We start from the raw sequence: 17,181 nt of genomic DNA on the forward strand, positions 1-17,181 counted from the left end.
TACCCTAGATCCAATAAAAAACTCTGAAAAAACTTGAAACCCTCCTCCAAAAAATCTTGTGAAAAATCAGGAACAAGCAGCAGCAAATGTAGGCTCTGATACCATGAAGAAGTTGAGGAAATACAACTTCAGAGATCCCAAGAACACCTGCATGCAAATACCTGTCACAAGAGAATAATGGAGGCACATAAAAGAAAAAAGCATAAATGCTCTAAAGAAGAAAATTATCATTCAGAAAGGGAATCAATTTTATGAACAAGTACAATACAATCCTTATAAAAGGATAATAGAAACCCTAAACGTGTGCAACCCTAAAGAAACCCTAAAGGGATAATGTGTATTCTATATTAAATACCTACAATATTTATTAAATGTCTAAGTTTAGCTTAAGCGTAGAGTTTAATAGACTAATAATTAAATAAATAATTATTATCTAATACAAGATAACTCTAACAATTATGACTGTATTTAATAACCTAAATCCAAAAGATTGGCTGATTTTGTCAATTTTTGATCCCTCTAAACTCGAAAAATGCCTCCACAATTCAAAATTTTAAATTTCAAGAAAATTTTTAAAATTAAGAGGTTAATTATAATCTGCCCCGATTTTAAAAAAATTATGTTTTTGTTAATTTTAAAATTAATTGGTATCCCCTTGGCCCTAATTTTAAAATTCCAATTTCCTTTGATTTATTATAAAATTATTTTTGGAAATTGTGTCATTTTCTCCCTCCAACAAAGTTCAAATTGTTTAATCATTATTTTATTAAATTTTGCATTATTCAATTTTTGTAAGCTTTTCTCCCATAATTCAAAATTCAAATTATTTTTTCTCTCCTTTATTAAATTTTATATACATGCATGGGGTGAACATTATTATGGTTGAATGACATATGAGTTTCTTGTTTGATCATAAGTGCATATGGAGTTCTTATCTTATTTTGCTAATTCAATTTCAAGTTACATTAAAGATGTTCATGATGTTCCCTTTCGTGCATATGATGATAGTTTAGTTCTCCCTTTCATTCATACCTATGATTTATCCTCTCCCAAAATTGATCTCATTAATGAGGGCACATTGGTGCAAAAAGGGAATGTGGACACTTTTTTCAAAGATCTCCCTCCTAAAGATGAGTCTTTGATGAATTATGTTCCTTCTTATCCTAAAAAGTACCTCCCTCATAAGGATTATTTGTTTCAAGTGGATGATATTATGGCTACTTATCCTAGTGATACCATACCTTCTTTTCATGATCTTCCCTCTAAAGATGAAGCATTAATTACACATGATAGTCCTTTTTATAATTAGTGTCTTGAACATAAAGATAAATTAGAAAAAGAGGATGATATTATTTCTCATCATAATGCTCTCTCTCCCAAAAATCAAGATCCTAACAAAAATCAAATCAATTCCATTCATGTTCCTAGGAAACCAATTTTTTTTCCTAATTATCATGATGTGCCTTACACATATACTAATGAGGTAGTTGATGAGAACATAAGTGAAGCATCATATGCTTTCTTAGTTCATACAATCCTCTCTTAAATTGACTCAAATACACCATCTCCTACCAAATAATTTCCTAAAGAAAAACTCTTAGAGGATGATTGGGGGTCCTTAGATTTCACTCCTACCTTTTCTAGAAAGTCTAAGATGTTTGAATTTCATATTCCAAATTTTTCTCTTAACACAAATCTTCAAATTGATTAGGCCTCTTTAAAATTCAATCCACTTCCCCCTAGGAGTGAACCCTATTTTGAACATACACGTGGATGCAATGACCAAATGCTTGAATGTGAGCGACAAAATCATGAGAAATTACACTTTCCTTTGTCCACATCTTCTTCTCCATTGTCTTGTAAATCCACACCTTCTCATTCTAATTTTTAGTTACAACAAGAAAATGTGTTGACCAATATTCTAAATTCCAAATTAATATCTCCTATTTGTCCTAAACGAAGAAGAAAACGTAAACAACATTCTCAAAATTCTTCTTTTTGTAAATATCATCAAACCCATGGCCATTCTACTAATGAGTGTCAAGCTTTGAAACACAAATACAACATTACATTGATTTAAAAATAACATCTGGCAATGGATGACATATTCATCATGATCATTTAAAATAACATTCAAGTTCCTATTATTTTGCTCCTCATTATGTGGCATGGTTAACCTACCTATTGGGGGCTCCTTGTCATTCATGGTGGTACAATTTCAGGTGCAATCATACTTAGTGAGCAACGTAATAGTCTATTTATTCTTGCCTCTATGATTGGGGGGAAAGAATATTCCTTTTCTTCTTTCTAAGGTTTCACTATTTTATTTATGGAGTACATTATTCCTAAACTTGATGTCCTTTCTTGCATGGAGTTTTCCTTCATGTGAGCGCATGTCTGTTCCGTGAGTGGGATCTTCTCCTTGCTTGAAATGGTACGTATATTATGAACAATCTCTCCTCAGAGAACTTTTGTGAATCTTTTTCTTTCTCTCTTTGAAAATTACCTCGTCTATTATGTTATTCATAACTTGATGTCCTTTCTTGAATGGAGTTATCCTTCATGCGAGCGTATGTCTGTTCCTTGGTTAGGATGTCTTCCTTGCTTGAAATGATACGTCTCTTATGAGTAATATCTCACTATAAGTTGTGTAATTCTTCTCATTGTCCTATACTTGGGGGAAATGATTTGTCTCCCTCTCTCTTTCTCTAAGGATCCACTATTTCCTATGTTGTGGATGGTGTGAGTTTAATTACTTGATGTCATTCCTTGTGTGGAATTGTTGTTGTTGAATCAAGGCTTATCTCTTATACAAGAGGTGTAAGTCCTTGACTACAATCTATTTCACACTTGGTAATATACATCTATAATGAATTTACCCATCCCCATTCGGTTAAAATTGTGTAATCCTTCATCAAGAATCTCTTTCACCTAGCAATAGGACAAAGGATAGAATTCTTGTTCTCTCCTTTGCTTTGTTCTAGAAGATGTTATATTTGTCTAAGACAACTTCTCTTGGAGGAAGATGTCTTTCAAACAAATATCTCTTCTTGTCCAAGGATCTCCTTTACACTTACAACAAGATATCTCTTTTCAACTATCTTATCCTTGCTTGAAGAGAATCCCCTCTCTTGCTTGGATTTATGACATTGTTGTATAATGGATATCTTCTTTTTGATGAAGGTAGGTATCTTTTTTCTACTTTCCTTAAGATATCAACATTAAATTATGTTGGCATCTTAAGGGGGCGGGGGGCACCCACACTGGTCCTTTGTACTATACTTCTCTCATGCATTCTAAAATGGGACATTCTTGGAACCAGAGGGAAGCCTCTTAGAGAAAGGTGTCATCACTTTTCTCATGTACAGTGGGTCATTCTCGGAACCAGAGCACAAACTCTTAGAGTGAGATGACGTTGCTTTTTCTTGGTACAGTGGGTCATTCTCAAAACCAGATCACAAACTCTTAGAGCAAGATGTCATCACTTTTCTCTTATACAGTGGGTCATTCTTGGAACTAGAGCACAAACTCTTAGAGCAAGATGGCATCAATTTTCTCTTATACATGGTGATTATTCTTAGACCCAGAGCACAGACTCTTAGAGCGAGATGCCATGCCTTTCTTGACACTTGTACTATACATCTTATACAGGTTGTAGCATACTCAGGCATAGATTCCTATGAGGTGCTTCGAACCTCACTTGCACACACACACATGAGGTTGGGTGGAACTAACAATGTTCTCACTCTCCTCCCTTACATGGATCACCCAGACAGACTTTAGGGGATAGATATCCATGTGCTTCTCTCCATGGATCACCTAGTTCTAGGGGCGAGATGTCCATGGTTTCTCTCTTCTTCACCTTTCTTCTCATGGATCACCAAAGTGTGTATTCATGTCCTCTCATGAACCCATAGTTCTACTATTGATGGTTCATGGGTGATGTCAACTTTGCTCTTTTATGTGATTATATATGTTCATGGGATGGCATTTTATGTTTCAAGAATGATATTAGTTGATTGAGACATTTTTCATATCGAGGTCTCTTCGACTAGTTGACTTGAGGTCTTAAGATATTAGCTTTTGTTGCATGCCTTTTTATGTGCACTTGCATATGTTTGAGTGAGTTAAGATCCTATGATTGGGGGCTTATTTCCTTGAGATTAGTGACATCTTATACTTCATGTGATCTTGCTCCTCATCTCTTTCTTTCTTGTACTTTACCCACAATATTGGTGTAAGCCATACTCCTACTAAAGTGGGGGCTAAATGTAGTGTCATAAAATTGTACCCCTTGCAATTTGACTGTGTTTTAGGCCCTTTACCTTGGCAATATCATCTCCCACGCTTGATCGAGACCCATCTATGCCTCCACCATGGAAATGGGCCTCATTCCCACACTTTATAACCTATTTAGACCCTATTTCAGGCCCCAAAAAAGGGCAGGACCATGGCGTGGTTCCCTGGTCCTCCTTAGGGTAGGGGCGCCATGCCCTTGTCCTCTCTCTTTGTGTGGCCCCAAAATAGGTCCATCTTACCCTTGACCCTATTTTTCTCTTCGAGATTCAATCTCTGCTATGTCGGCCTTTGGTGAGATGAATTAATTCTTTGAGGCATATATAAAAGGGAATTAGTCTTCTCATTTGCAGAGACATGAATTCAAGTAGAAAGTCTTCATTATCGTCATCAAGAATTCAAGTCTTCAAGCATTCATCAAGTCTTCTTTCTTCATGTGTCTTCTTCATTCATCCATTGGAGCAACATTACAATATTCATTACCAAGCATTTGTGTGTGTTAGGGTTTTCTCATTTTACATGCCATTTCATGCAACACTTGTGATTACATGCAAGAAGCAAAGAAATCATAATCAACAAATTGCAGATCTAGAAGGTATGCACTTCCACTATTTACATTTCAACATTTGCAATTACTTTCTTTCAAGGTTGATTCCTCAACTGAGGTTTGACTGAGGAAAAATCCTATCCAAAACCCTTCTCCCCTTCTTTTTTGTGTGTAGATTGCAGGTGCGCAACTATATTTTCAGATTTGGGCTCCATTTATAGAGGCAAAAAAACCCTTTTCGTTTCGCGGATTTTTCAGAGGACCGTGTACACTTTCACCACGGTCCCGACAACTTTTCTCCAAATTTGTAGGGTAGATCCGTATCAGTCTAACTAGCTCAGATCCAAAATTATAATGCAACCCTAAACTAGTAGCTCCTCATTTCACTCATTTTCTCTCTTTTCCACATATTCAACAAGTCAACTTTCCAATTTACAAAAGAGGGCAAATCAAACTTCAACCCTTAAAATCCACTTGGAATTCACATCCTTGTCTCTCTTGGATTTGGATCTAGTGGATTCAAACCCCTCTTTTGAATGTAAAGTTCTCCCAAGTGAAAAATCATTCCAGTGACTTCCTTTCTCTCTCTTAGGTGGGGAGTCACTAGGGTTCAATTTTTCCACTTTACACTTATCTTGTAATCCTTCAATGCCTAACTGATAAAAGCTAAAGGCTGCTTTGAACCTTCATCATTTTATTGTACCAACATAGCAGAAACAGTCAATATTATCATAAGCATACAAAGTGAAATCCTTAGAAAAATCAAAATTCAAAAGTGTAGGTGCAGCTGCCAATGCCTCTTTAATAAGCTCAAAGCTTCATTTTGCTTCTCTAGTCCATCTGAAACACATTCTTTTTCAACATAGCAACTAGTGGACTTAACAAATCAACATCAAAAATAAATCTCTTGAAAAAATTGATTCTACCAATGAAACTCTACAAACCTTTCTTGTGTGTTGGTAAAGGGAGAGCTAGAATTGCACTTACTCTTTCAGGGTCAATGGTGATACCCTATTTTGAACCACATGGCCAAGCAATCTTCCCTCATGAACAAAAAAACACACTTTTTGGGATTAAGTGATATCCCAAACTCCCTTCATCTATCAAAAATCTACTTCAAGTGGTTAAGATGATCCTTAGCCTCTTTGGAAAAAAATAATAATATCATCTAGGTAGACTAAGAAAATCTTGTACATTAAGCCCTGAAAGGCCATATCCATGGCTTTCTGAAAGGTTGCCCCAACATTAGACAAACTGAAGGGCATCTTCTTATAGGCCATAGTTCCCCATTTTGTGGTGAAGGATGTTTTATACTGGTCTTCCTCTTTCACTAATATCTGATTGTAACTAGAATAACCATCTAGTAAGGAAAACCTCTTTGATCCTGAGACTACTTCAAGTATCTGTTCCATGGAAGGCAAAGGATGACAATATTTCAAGGAATCCATATTTAAGTCACAAAAATCTACGCACAACCTTTATCTCTCCATTCTTTTTCCTGACCGATACAAGGTTTGAAACCCATGAGGTATGTTTAATAGCAAATATTATACTACCCTAAATTAGTTTGTTCAATTCTTTCTCCATAAGAGGCTCTAACTTAGGATCAATGGCCTTTGTTTCTACCTAACAAGTTTGGCATTAGGCTCAATTGCAATGGTATGTTGGACAAGTTGAGGATCAAACCCCTTTAAGTCGCTATATTCCCATGCAAAAATATTACTAAATTCTTGAAAAAGTTGAATAAATGCTTGATTTTTCTATTGTACATACCTTGCCTAGTTTAAGAAGCTTTCCCTTGAAGACCTTGACCTCTTCATAGTGATCTTGTTAAACTTTTAAGATAGCCTTGGGATTTATAGCTTCATCATCAATATTAAAAACTAATTGTAGGGTGACCAAACCCTTTGTCATCTTATTCTTTTTGAGTTGGATGATTTGGTCACCATATTGATGATGAAGCTTCTCTTGGTTAGCATGTGAGAACTTATCTTCTTCCCTTAAGAAATTCATTATCTGTTGGTCACTTTCAAACACTTGCTAGTAAATGTTATTATCAAGTATAAGACCTAACAATAATTTTAACATGCTAATTAGTCTTACCACTACTAATCTCTTTTGGAATATCACATTCAACTCCTACAACAACTAGCCTATCGTCATTTTTATTCTGATTTCTAGGTATCGATATTAGATTAAATGCATCAAATCCCTCCAAGAGGTCCCATACCCTATTCTTTTAAGACTTAAGAAAATCATTTTTTGTAACACAAATTCTTCTCACTTGATTAGTAACTAGATCACTATTCACATATAGCTTCAAGCAACCAATACCCCTTCTTCTTTCCCATTCGAAGCCATGGATGAGAGCCTCATAATGAGCCACATTATTAGTACAACTGAAAAAAATCTAAAATATGAATAATACTTCTCACCTTCTAGGAATATAAGCATGCGCCCCCCACCAAAACAAACTCTACTCCTTGAGCCATCAAAATACAGCTCCCACACCTCATTATCTTGATGTTTACCATGTTGCTCTATTCTTTTCTCAATATTAGGCATAAAAGAATCAGTCTCATGCATCATATAAATACCAAAATCAACTTCTTCTATTTGTTTACATGGACCAATCACAAGATTTTGATCTTCCCACTCATTAAGGAGAACATTTGGTATACCTTCAGTTGGTGTATTACCTTCTTGAACAAAAAACTGTTCCTCTTGTTCACTTGCAACCAAATTGACATTTATAGGGGATGGATTGTAAGGCTCGATATGTTCTTTGGCTATAAGTTATGTATTTATAGTGACTTTGGTACCATACTTGGTCCTAAACAACATATGAGACCAATATAAGGAGAGATAACCACATATATTGGCTATGAACTCCCTAGATAAACATATGGAAAAATGGGGAGGTAGCTCAATGATGTAGATATCTTATTGTATTGAAAAGTTTTGATAGGCATGTAAGTTTAAGCTCAGGCCTTTAATTATACCTATTGTATTAACAACAGTCCCATCTAACTGAACAACCCATTTTTTAGTTGGCTCATATTCAATACCCAACTTATCAACAATTTGTTTGGGCATAACTAAAGTACTGGCCCCTGAATCTATCATGCAGATATATACTAAATGGTCTCCTATAATGACAAACACATAAAATGGTGGGGGCTTAACTTGTGAAGCTTGTTTTTATTTATCATTCACAACAGTATTCATCAACACAACCTTGGGTTTATTTCTATCAGACTCATTGGATATAATCAAATTTGATAAGGCTGATTGGAGTAGGTCTTTTTGGCTAGGGTTACTCAAGAATCCCACATTGACATAGATACATTGACCTTTTTTATATACTCAAGAATATTAAAAGATGTACTTGACTTAACCTAGCCTTTAGGGGTAGCAACATCACCTTGAATAGAAGTTGGTTGAATTGGTGAATTGGGTTGCGCCTTGCCTACAAAAGGCTAAATTATTGGTAAGATTTGAACACTTTCAACATTTGATGGGCCAACAACACTCTGATTTATTATTGGCACTTGATGTACATGAGTTTGAACTTTATCAAACTGTTTTCCTTCATCTATTTCCCCCTTTTTACTGCGTGTGTTGGCTGCAATTGAAGAATCGACTTGGGTCATACCACAAAATTCCTCTCCTTGCCAGTTAAGGAGTGATGTCTCATGTGTTTGTTCTTCTTGTTGTTGCACTGGAGCTTTTACAGGCACATTAGACTACATTGATGGACTATTTGGAAACATCAAGGTCTGATTAATCACACCATTTTCACAGGTACTCTGATTATGGGGCTATCCACATGGGAAAACACCATTCATAATCATGGGCTAAATTGTTCTAGATATGCACAGGCTCTTTGGAAGTGCTAGCAAAATTGGGATTGTAAGCTTGATAGGGCCTTGAGATAAAAACAGGTCTTTGGCCTTGATTATATGGCTGGTAAGGTGGTTTGCTTGACTAATTTTGTTGGCAATTAGATTGAAATGGGGGTTGATAAGGCTTGAAACTCTAATTTTGTTGCTTCTTTAGACTCACTATCTCATTTCCAAAGGTCTGCAATTGGCCCTTAATTTCTTTTAATTTAGAAGATTGAGCTGGAGATGTATTTTCCTCGCTATTGGACTGATAATTAGGTACTGGCAATGGTTGCATAGCTGGAAAGGTGGTTGAACTGCAGGAAAAATTGGCGTGGGTGGTCTTGCAGCAATTTTCCTAGGTTGTATGAGGTTGTTCTTAGCCCTAATGGTTATGAAAAAAGCATGTGGAAGTGTGGTACCTGCCATGGATTGCATCATAACATAAATATTGTTGTTTAAAGCCCTTAGATAATATAAAGAAAAACATGATAGGTTGAGGGTCTTACCGTTTATAGGATTCTATCCAATGTCTTTTGAAATATGAAGTTGAAATCTTCCATGAGCTCATTAGGAGCTCTTTTGATTGTATTCAGTTGCTCCACCAAAGACAAATGGTTTGATTTATCTTCAAAAAACTTACATAGTAAACCTCCCAATTGATCCCATTTGGTAATTGAATTGACTAGTAGGCCTTTGAACAATTGTACAACTCTCCATTTGAAAAATGTTAGTAGCATGGAGAACATCACAAAGATTAGCCACATCTTTAATGTGCTCAACATGAGTTGTCTAGTCTTCACTAGAGGAAAATGGAAGACTCTTCAAGGCAGCTACATGAATGCCATCATGTTGGGTTAAATTCAGTGGGCTGCCTTGATTAAAGGGAACAAAAGGTTGGATTGTAGCCTCAAGAATCATGGTAGCTTGAACTCTAGGAGGAATAAAATATGGGACAATGATATAGGACCTTGCAGATGGAGAAGTAGACTTGGTTCTTCTGGAATAAACAAAGGTTTTCTTTAGTCTCTTAGCTACTCTCTCTTTCCTTTTAGGTGGAGAAAGTTGTAAATAATCAAATGGAACTTAACTACTCCTTATTTGCACTTTTCTCATACACTACAATGCATTAAGTCTTCATTGCTAGAGTCAACGTTGCCAAGTATGCTAAGAAAATGTTTCCTTAAGACTGAAACTATTGCTGCGCACACCAACAACCATAAAGGTGACCTTATATGAACTAAAATAGTTCAATAATTCCATTGGGCATGCCAAAAACTATTATCACCTAAACCTGCACCCTTTGCTAAGCTATCGACTTAGCACGCTTGTGATACATGGGAACACTCCTAGGCCTATGCATTGCCTAAACTTGGAGTAAGCCTCCAAAGAAAGATTGTTCTTATGGGCCTCACCTAAATTTATCTACTCTAATGATTTTGTAGAGAAAAGAGTAAGGAGGAAAAAATATGTAAATAAAACCTAACTCTAAAGGTGATGAACCAAATGATATTATGAGCTCTTTACACAAATAGCAACACACAAAAAACCAGTAATAAAAAAACTTATTCTTGCACAACTCAAAACCCATAAACTTTGCATAAACAATTCATAAGGAGGTTAAATACTCACAATCTTAGTAGGAGAAAGGTTATTTTTCTCACAACTTAAGAATTATTATATTTTTTACACAACTTATAACTTGCAAATGTATATGTAATTCTACATAAAGATACAATTATGAGACGGTTACAAGGATAAAGACATCACATGAGACTATATCAATCATCAGGTACAGAATAATGGAAGAATGAGAAGGCAACCTTGCTCTATTACTGATGAAATGAGTTACAAACTCTCCATCTTTTCTCAAGAACTCTGAAAAAATGAATAATAAGAACTAACTTCACCAAAGAAGTTAAGACCATACTTATACTTTTCTCAAGAAGTTACAAAATAATAGGAGCTCAAACCTCCTCGGTCGAATGCAACTAAATATCCTAAATTCTAGCCACTAGATTTCTTCCAAATGAGCTTGAAAAGGGTGAAAAAGTCAAGTTTGAGCATGTCAAACATGATGACTCTTCAAAAATCACTTAACACCTTCAAAATGTCTCGAAAACAACTCCTAGATACCCTCCAACTATCTTGCCACCTATCCAGCCTCCCTATATCCTTGGTACATACTTTGGCACCTTCCTATACACTTGACCTTTCCTCATAATTCCAATCTGATCTCTTTTTGTGACTTGGCTTCTTGAACACACGTGTCATTATTTGCCCATTAAATAATATCTATTTAAGCAACTTGTAGTCCATCACTTGATAAATATTATTTATTGCATTGGTATTATTTATTGAGTGATCTATTACAAATTACTTAATAGATATTATTTAATTGATATAAAGATGAAAATAATGACATTTTAAAACCTAATACCCACGGGGTATTAGTGAGATAGAGAAAACAAATAAATGAAAGGCAAAAAGTTCCCCTTATACTTTTTGGGTATATTAGGGCAATAGAAATGCCAAATCATTTATTCTATCTTCTTTGGCATTCGATGTTCCTTTCTCTGGTCCGAGACTTGGCACCGCTTTGAGGGTTTGACATGGGGTTCTCTATGAGATTTTTTTGTAGGTCGACATTCATCTACAGGTCGCATCTGGTATGTTTTTTCTGATAGAGTCGCTCCAAGTCACTGCTATGAATATTTCTCACCGGCCTTATAGAATTCGAGAAAATAATGAAATATATTTTTTCTGCATAAACGAGGGTTTCTCTTTCTGTGAAAAGGAAAAATTATATTGTTGTTTTCTGGATAAAATGTTTTCATTTTTTACTATTAATCGAAAAAAACCACATCCATTGTTTATGCACTTTAAAAGGAACAAGCTTCATATATTGGTTTTCTCTAAACCCAAAAGGGTTTCCTATTATTTGCAAATACCATTGTATTGTCTGATAAAAATGTGTGTTTTTCATTGTATTTGGCATTTTCTGTTAGAAAACATAAAGGTTTCTGCAAAAAATCACCGATATCATTTGCCTTGACTGGGTTTTTCCTTCTTTTATTACTTCTCTTAAAGGGATTGTCAACAAATCAAAGAGCCTCTATCAATGTTGTGCATACAATCTTCCCTTGGACCATCGACACTATTCTTATAGCTTTTCATTGCTGCTACAAATCTTTTGTTGATAACATGAATATTTGCCATAAGTTTGAAATGCAATGATAATATATTTTACCACAAACCTCTATCTTCTATATTGAGTCAATAGTGATTTCTTCGGCCCTATCTTTGACTGAAATTTTGGATTTTCCAATATAGGCGACACCTTATAAATTTGGGATTGCTCACAATCATTTTTCTATTGAAATGATTGTTAAAGGTGTAGTGATCGTGTTGACTGTTCTAACTGTGACTGGTTTTCTATTATTGTGATCTTTTTGGCAGTAAATCATTGTCACCACTGTTGTAACTGTCCTTTAGGACTCCAACAATGTTTTTTTACCAACATACATGTACACTTTTATGTAGAAGTCAACTGTTATCATAGTTTAGAATGACATATGTGATATTTATATTTTACTTTTTATGAGCTTCTAAATAATGTCTCTAAAGGATGCTTCCATTATCTTTATTCAAAACTTATCACCCTCAAGATTTTGCTGTGAAATGACAACTACATGCTCATGCTTGTGAACGGGTAATGACTGTCCTCTTTTCTTTTTTCTTTTTCTTTTATGAAGCCATTGGCTTCTTATCTAGAAGCTCACTGTTTTGTGCCTTTGGACAGCTACAATGACTGCACATTGGAGAAATGTGTTATACCTTTGATTGTCTATCATCCACAAGATATTTTCTCATGCGTTGTCTTTGTGACTTAAAGTCTAAGATTAAGATTGTTATAGCTGCTATCACGCCTATATCAACTTGTCGCCATGCTTCACAATATGTTATTGTTATTTTCATCAAGACTCTGTTATCTGCATAAGGCTTTGTCGCAGGTATATGACTGAATATGTCATTGTAACTCTTTGGTATTGTTGATATCTTTGTTGAGGACTTTGATTACAAATGATGTTGCTCTGTGAATGTGCATTCCTCACTATCCTGAAGGGCCTCTTGACTATGATTCATCATAATATCTCTATATTCTCTATGAGATCAATGAACTACCAAAAGTTTTTGTAGTATCTTCTCTGCCCTTTGTATGATCACTGTACAATGCAAAAGCTAGAGAATGAATGATATTAATACTTTCTTCTTTGGTCTCATAGGATTCTTAATAATCCTTTCAATGTTCTCACTGTGACAACCTTCACATATTATTGTGAGGACTGCATTCTATTCCTTGTGTAGCATGATCTCCTTGTTTTGGGCATTCATCACTATTGTACTCGTGACTTTTCTTACAAAGTTTGCTGCTGGAACTTCTTCTTGACACTGAAGCTCCATTGAGCATAAATTTGTTGTTTATAATAGTGATTATATTGCTTCACTGTTGTGAATGATAAATTCTTTCTTGGTAAAACTATAGTTACATAGAAGCATGCTAGGCTCAACCCTTATGGGGGGCTCATTTTATTCCACATGCTATGAAATTATGATACAAGTGTGAACTTATAAGCATTTCAATGGTGAACATCAAACTTGTACTTGAACAATGAACAAATATGTTAGCTAAAAATGAGCATATGATAAGTATGTTTGATAGTTCTTTTTTTTCTTCGACATCTATGAATGCTAGTTGTTATGGTACACATGAGGATCAAATTGTATGTTTATATATGCATGTGCATATATTGAATGATGACCCCTCATTTCTCTAATAACACTCTCCCTCTTAGATGCAGGCACCTAGGAGAAGCACATAGAAAGCAACAGTTGGATGCAAGTTGGATGGAAGACTAAAGATGATACAAGGCAATTGAACCGAGACTCGTCATTTAGGCAATGACGAGTCACCCTTCTTTATATGTGCATTCATTTTTCCTTGCATCTACAAATGTATAATGTTTTCTTTTATTTGCATTATAAGAGTTCGGCTTGTGTGAGACATTATCCATTTATGTTATCAATAAATATTACTCTTTTTTCAAAAATTGTGCACTTTGTCCTATGTCATATGCATCTTTATTTAGTGCAATGTGATAATGTAATATTTTTTTTTTTTTTTAATGCACATGAATGTGATACAACCGAATTAAAATGTACCTTACTCTTCATTTAAAAACTATAAAAGCTCTACTTGATTGAGCTTATTAGCAAAATTAGGTAACACTAATCATGGGCCCTTGGGAGAAGGATGTATTGCTATAAATGATCATGGGAACATATTGGTAGTTGGAGCGCAAAAACTGGTAGAAGGCGCTAACAATGAAGTAGATACTAAGTGGTGCTTCTCGCAATCAATTTGGCAGGTAGATTCTCAGTTCCCAAACGTCATTTGGAAGGCGATTCACAGGTAGTGGTTGAAGCAATCTTGAGGGTGAATCCCAAAGCTAGAAAATAAAAAGGCTCATTAATATATTTACCCACAAATTAATTTTTTTCTAAGATTTTATGGCCTCTCAATATTTTACAGCCTCTCACATTCAAAGGAATGGTAATGTGAGGTAAAAAAAAATTCAAATTGGGGTTGTGCCTTTGATGGAGGGAAAAAGGTGGTGTGGTAGGATGATTTATGTGGTGCTCAATAGGTAGAGGAGGTTGTCGTGGGCGGAAGGATGCGTCAAGGAGGTGAATGAATATTAATTGCATGGTAAGAAGACTAGTTAAGGAAATCTACATTCATAGTGTTGTCTTGTCATCATGACTATCATGATTAATTGTAGTGGTTCAGTACATCATCAAAGTTGAATACACTACTAGTAAGGTGTGCACCTTAATGCTTATTGATTGTCGAAATGTGTGAGCAATTAAGAGAAGGTGAATTGGGATGACATGATATTTTTGGTAGTGCATAGCTGACATGCATTTAAGAAAGGAATTCTTTTCATTTATTTCCTTTGTTTGAAGTTGTTTTGAGCATGGGTGGTGAAGGGTCTCTAGTTTTAGATAGGGTTTGAATGGAGGCGAATTTCTCCCTCATAACAACCAAGCAGCAGCTTGATTTCACAAGGGAAATCTTTGAGGAGAAGGTCTGTAATTTCGTTAAAATTAAGGACCCAATTTTTTTGCAAATGGTGGATGTGCTCTTGGGGAAAGAGTATATGGAGTAAGAGTTTAGATACAAAACAAATGTTAATTTGGTCTTAATATTTCTTTCATGGGGTATGAAACTTGGTACAGAGGATGATGTTAAATGGGCGAGGAGAGAGTGTGTGAAGGAGGATTCAGAGTTTTGGTTGGACACTTTCATGACCATTGGCAAGTTGGGTGAAGGGTTTGTGCCAACAAGCAGTGAATGGTTACATTTTGCAGATTTTGATCCACCTTTGAGGCCATTCATCATATGGGGAGTGGACATGAACAAATAAGCGCACATGGAGGAATCAAAAGTTGGGCGGGATTACATAAAAGACTATTTATGGAGTAGGGAGTAGATGTTGTAAAGTTGAGATTACCTCTAAGAAACCAATAGAGTGATTTAGAGATTAAAGAATACCGTTTTCAAGAAGGGTGACTTATGGATTACCTGTAAGAAGCCAATAGAGTGATTTAGAGATTATTGAATTTAATACTTTTGTATCGTTAAGGTTTCAAGTACTTGTAGGAAAGATTTATTTCTTTTTTCTATGTTCTTGTTAGTTGGGTTTGACCTTGGACTTTGGTGGATTACTGGTCTAGTTGATAGTCATTTTGGTGTTTGTTGGTTTATATGGTATGACTATTATGGTCACGTTTGGTTGTAGATATTGATAGTTAAAAGTGTATTTTATTATAGTATCAATATAAATATAAAATCTTTTCTAGTGTATTTTTTTCTGGATTCGATTGTGTGTATATTTTTCCATCAACGTTTCGAATCACACTCCGTGATTCATCATCAGGATGAAAAGAATTCCCAAGACATGAAAGACGGAGTGTGATTCTTTTCATGTCTTGGGAATTCTTTTCATCCTGATGATGAATCACGGAGTGTGATTCGAAACGTTGATGGAAAAATATACACACAATCGAATCCAGAAAAAAATACACTAGAAATGCAAAATGGATTGTGGAAATCTCATAGCTATAAAATCTTTACCGATTTAAAAAAAACCCTAGTTTAACTATATTGTAGTTAGATCTTAAATTTAGAAATTTATACAGGCTTGGTGAAAGTTGAATGATGTACATGTACATGTTGTAGACACCTAAAATTGACATGTCTAATTAAATAAATATTTTATTTATTTAATTACTTTAGCCTAATTCTTCTATTAATTAAATAAATCTTTATTTATTTAATTAATTCATGTATCCTCTTCTAGCCTTATTTCTCATTTAAATAAATACATTTATTTATTTAAATTACCCTTTTTCCTAAATTAAATAAATATCTTATTTATTTAATTGATCCCACTTCCTCTATTAATTAAATAAATCTTTATTTATTTAATTAATTCATTAGCCTTTTCTACCCATGACACATGTCATTCATCTCTAAATTCATACACTACCTACCCCTTTCATTATTTTATTATTTTCTTTACCTACCCTCTAATCATAGCCGACCTTTTTTACACCTCTCAATCTTATCCCTCCATTTCTTATAGTGTCTTCTATATAAGGAGATGCTTCCTTCATTATCAAACCTTGACTAACTCACTATGCATTTAGCCCTGACTACGCTTTGCACTTTCATATGCGATCCTACTTGCAACCACATTCCGTTCTTTGTTTAGCTCTTGTGCACATAAAATCTAAGAGCAAATATATCAAGCAAGATCAATGGAGATAGGAAGAATGGAGATCCAAACCCTATTGGACATGTGATGGTATAATCTTTGTGATTTCATTTGATTTGCATTGTCTTAGGTAATCTTCATATGTTATGGTGGATCTTTGTTGTTGTTAGGCTAGGGTTTTATGGTTGAATCCATTTAGTCTTTCAATATTGTTATTATTGTTATTCATTTTCACCATATACACATCTATCCTAATTTTTATTTTAAATGTCATATATATATATATATATATATATATATATATATATATATATATATATATATATATACCGTTCATTAATGACGTGCCCTACTATTCTATGGATGCGCTTGCACTCGACCTACAATTCTATGGGGCTAGAATCGCCCCATAGCCCCTCGACATTTTATGGTAGGGGAATAAGCTAGCCATAGAACAATAACCCTCCCCCCCACCTCCCTATTATAGTTATTGTAGGGGATCCCCCCATAGCCCCTCGACATTTTATGGTAGGGGAACCCTTTCCCTTTCCCCTTTTCAATAGTAGGGGTAGGGGTAGGGGTAGGGGGGGGCTAGAGTAACAATTCCCCCTAC

General features: G+C 35.0%; 1 long non-coding RNA gene across 1 annotated transcript; it reads left to right on the forward strand.

Moving 5' to 3' along the window:
* The first annotated feature begins 11,190 nt into the window (after positions 1-11,190).
* Positions 11,191-13,838, forward strand: LOC131050526 (uncharacterized). Its single transcript, XR_009106966.2, has 2 exons — positions 11,191-11,396; positions 13,584-13,838. It is a non-coding gene; the product is annotated as an uncharacterized LOC131050526 (long non-coding RNA).
* The last annotated feature ends 3,343 nt before the right edge of the window (positions 13,839-17,181 follow it).

Source organism: Cryptomeria japonica, chromosome 2 (assembly GCF_030272615.1).
Source record: "Cryptomeria japonica chromosome 2, Sugi_1.0, whole genome shotgun sequence".
Lineage (NCBI taxonomy): Eukaryota > Viridiplantae > Streptophyta > Pinopsida > Cupressales > Cupressaceae > Cryptomeria > Cryptomeria japonica.